Below are 4,596 nucleotides of genomic sequence, written 5' to 3' on the forward strand. Positions count from 1 at the left end.
GGTGAGCCATCGATATCACTGAAAAACAACATATATATACACAGACTCTTCATCTTGCTCTTAAAACTTAATAAAAATAATAATACAGCTCTGGTAGCGTAGTGGGCTATGCATTGAGCTGCTAACTACAAGGTCAGTAGTTCAAATCCACCTGTGACTCTGAAAGAAAAAGATGCAGCTCTCTGTTTCTATAAAGATTTACGGCTGGGGAACACTATAAAGGGTCGGTATGAGTTGGAATCAACACCATGGCTCACATCCACCACAATATAAACAGTATTTAGGGACTGCAAGTATTTTGTGAGCTTTCCTGAATGTTAATGAATTTAATCAATACAGTTTCTTACATGGATTAATTTTGTTACTCTCTTGGCAGTTTCCTGTAGAAATCTTAGTAAAATTGTTCAAAGGAAGGGGAGTTGTTCCTTTTTAAAGAGAAGGAAACCGAGGTTTACTGAGGTGAAGTGTCTCTCCCAGGTCTGCTTTCTCTACCCCTATGCTCCCTAGAACAGCAAGGAAAGGGAGCACCTGAGTTTCTTCATACCCACAGCTCCAATCTCTTGTAGGATGTAAATTCTTTCTGTTGTTTACAGAAGTCCTGAAGGGGGCACTCTGATCCCCCCAAGAAAGTATTTCTGAGTCAAGGTTGGGAAGAGGGAATAAAGGGAAATCATTTTACTCAGTGTCTACTAAGGAGTCCTGTTGTGACACTGTAGGATCCAACACTAAACTGCAAGGTTGGTTATTCAAACTCTCCACCTGCTCCTTGGAAACCCTATAAAGGATTCCTTTTGAACAGGAAAAGGTATAAACATTCACCACCTTCTGTGCCCAGGCCACAAGCTAAAACATTAATCAGGTTACTGAATGGAACCAATCCTCTGGTTCCTTCCTGTATTCAAACAGGTCTACAACCTAACCCCTCCCCATTTTTGAGCCCATATAAGTATACATTGTTCTATATTCGGGCTCAGAATCTGGAGAAATTAGCTCCTCTGAGCCAGCTGGCTTAATAAAATCTGAAATGGCCTCACCTCTACCTGAATGGCTTCGGTTTCTTTGAGGATGGATCAAGACACTCTGGAATCTAAAACTGCTGTAACATTTGGTTCCCTCACCTGGAAACAGACCATGGTGGCCCTTTGAGCCACTGGATCTGAGTCAGGGAGTGGCTAATGGTGCGCTCCCCTTGGTGGATGATAGGGTACCCCACCACCACATTTGACAGTTCTTCCTCCTCTGAGTGGGGGCAGCCAGCACCACATCCACCTCTCAGGACCCCACTGGAAATGAGAGGTTGAACCAGAGAAACCAGGCAGGACTTCTGGAACAGGTAAAGCCCTGGCGCCCAGGTCAAACCCAGTCAGGCCTGTCCCTGTGGACAGAAGTGGAAGGCTGATCCCCTTCCAAGGTCTCACCTAGAGGCCTCAATCAGGAACTCCCCTAAGGGGGGATGGAACAGCCATAAACGCTGTGTGATTGGTTGAGTACAAGGAACTGAAGCTCAGCTTGTCAAGCCCAGTCTCTGTGGTTCCATGGCTCCAGCTGGGAACTATTTAGGTGATATGGGGAATTCACATAGTGAGCCAACAGTCTCAGAATGTATGTTAACAACTTTAAAAGGGAAGTCTTGTGTGCAGGAGTGTGTAAGTGTCTGGTACCGAGCTGGTAGCGAATCTCATAAGGCTTAAAGAGACAGTCCTCACTGCTGGCGCAGAGTGAATTCCTGGTTCGAAACTCTCCAAAGCTAAGAGATGCTTGAAAATTCTTGTGAGAGAAACAGCAAAGTCTGGAAGTGATTGGTCTGTTGAATCTTTTCTTGGGAGTCTTTCAACCTGTGTCTCCTGCACTCACCTCCACCTTCACTTTGAGATCCCCTTTGGCTTTATTCTGGGTGCACACATCTGGGTATGGTAGATAGGAAGTTATTTCCTAAAAGTGCCCCTTCTGTTTCTGTTAAGGTTAACCTCTGTATCTGAAATAAAATACAGGCCTCAATCAGAAAGAAAAGCACTGTGAAGCGTAATTCTAAATGGTTTCTATATGGGTACCCTCCTATGTCATCAAAGGAAATGGTGTTTTACTGTACTACAGCTTGGCCAATGTATGATCTAGATGATGGAAAAATAACCTTTGAATGGATCCTTAAAGGTATTATACCATTTTACAGCTTGAATTGTTAAACCACTGTGTCAGATTGTGTACTTGTTTGTAAAATTACTATGTTTCTGTCTTGTATTTATGTTTAATAAACAGAATACAACCTGGAATTCCCAGAATATGTAAGTTATATCTCATATATGTACTATAATGCATTTATACTGCAAATATGAATGCCAAGCAGAGGAAAAATAAATACAGATGAGTATTGGGTAACAGTTCTAAGCAGGATGGTATGTGAATATACAAAGAGATAAGAATGGTTACTTTTTTGTGAAAAACAGCTTTTGATTGTAACACTGTCTTATTACAACTCTTGGTACACTAGCAATTGCCATTAGAGAAATTATAACTTGACCTAGTGAACCTGCCTGGCCATTTTCAACCACTGAAGAAAGCAGTTTGGAAGTGATTTCTGTATATCACATCCTTCAAGGGGCCCATTTTGGTAGAGGGCTACCTGGAATAGAGGCAAGGCAATACCACTTCTGCAGATGCCCATAGGATTGAATACGGAAGGGCAAGCTGCGGGCTATTACTGGGCATATGCTTCTTTCTCTGTCTTGGACTTGATAAATAGGAAAAAATTCAAATCCTTCTTATTGAGATGTTACTGTTCAGTGCTATTGAGTCGGTTCTGACTAATGGTAACCCTGTTTAAGTTTTCAAAGGAGCGGCTGTTGGGTTTGAACCATTGACCTTTCGGTTCAGAAGGACTTGGTGGTCCAGCTCATTGACCCACAGTGCCACACCAGGATGACCCAACCAAAAATAACAAATTTAATAACCACTATTTTTGCTACCCATCATCTTAATTGGGCAGATATTCAGGCCCTGTTGACAATGCTCCTAACCAGCAATGAAAAAGGCTGGTCTGAGATAAGGCATGGGACAAAACAGCACGCATCCGTGGAGAAAAAAACCTGTATAGGATCCTTTCCTAAGGAGCTCTGGTAGCGTAGTGGTTACGAATCGGGCTGCGAACCTTAAGGTCAGCGGTTCGAAACTACCAGCTGCCCCGCGGGAGAAAGATGAGGCTTTCTACTCCCGTAAAGATTTACACCCTCGGAAACCCTATACAGGGTCGCTATGGGTCGAAACTGACTCGATGGCACATAACAACAACAACAACAACAACAACAACAACAGGATCCTTTCCTAGTCAAGGCAATTCCTGTAGCTGACACAAACTGAAATCTAAATGGGCCTGCCACAACTGGAGCACTATAAAAGGTGCCTTCTCAGAGGTCTGAAAAAGGGAGTTCCTAAACAAAAGAACTTGAACATGGTACGGGCAGGGGACTTCAGCAGAAGCAACTGAGGACCCCTCTGAATTCTTTAAATGACTCTACCAGGCTTACCATAAGTACACAGACCTTGATCCTGAGAACTCAGCAAATATCTGAACATGATTTTCATCTCCCAAAGCACCCAGGATATTAGAAAGGAACAGCAGAAATTCGACAGGGCAATTGGCATGAATCCATCCCAACTGGTGGACATCGCCTTCTAGGTATTTAACAGCTGAGAGCACAAGAAGTCTCGGGCCTTAACAGTCTTCCTAAAAGACCTATAGAGAGAGGGTTAAGCCTATGGGAACCCAGGGAGGACCCCAGAAAGGAACGCTGGCCTTAAGGACTGATGTACTTATGCAAAAACCTGGACACTGACAAAATAAATGCCCAAATCTCAGGGGAGGATCTGGCAGAAAAAGTCATTCAACTCAACAGATAGTTGAACAAGTTTCATTGTCTGCAGAAGACAAATGGTGTCAGGGGGTAAGGGGCCCAGCATAATTTAGCATCAATTTCTGCCACCCTTATTGCCTCCACCCCCGGGACCTCAGCTGAAAATAACAGTGGGGGACAGTGATGGTGACTGAGATCTCAAGGAATCCTCAGGACCAGTTCTTCCTGAAACCCCTGGACTGTTTCATTGGGGAAAAGAAAAGAACTGTCTGGTCCCCTTACTGGGCCAGGACCTGCTTCCAGAGTTGCATGTTCAAACAGCTTTCTGAAACCAAAAGTCTGTAGATGGAGGTTCCTCATGAACATGCCTGGCAATTACTGATTCAAACTCCAGAAACTAACCACATTGGCCTGAGGAAATCGACATTCAGGCCTTAAACCAGTCATGTGGATTAGTGGAACTCTGGGAAGAGCCAACAAGCATCCCCTGTCGAGGTCTGATTGAAGACTAGAAGCTGACCATCCCACAGAAACCAACATCCTCTCAGGAAAGAGGCTGAGAATTCACTCTGGTCAGCTGGTTCCTGTCCCCATCAAGCCATCTCCCTGCTGCAAAAGAAGGGAAGCTATGGCTCACAACGGAATCCTGGTGTGACACTGTGGGTTAATGTGCCAGACTGCAAAGACATTTGAACTGCAAGGTCGGTGGTTCACGCTCACCAGTTGCTCCTCAGAAATCCTATACAGG

The sequence above is a fragment of the Chrysochloris asiatica genome, unplaced genomic scaffold, assembly GCF_000296735.1.
Source record: "Chrysochloris asiatica unplaced genomic scaffold, ChrAsi1.0 scaffold00735, whole genome shotgun sequence".
In the NCBI taxonomy this organism is placed as follows: Eukaryota; Metazoa; Chordata; class Mammalia; order Afrosoricida; family Chrysochloridae; genus Chrysochloris; species Chrysochloris asiatica.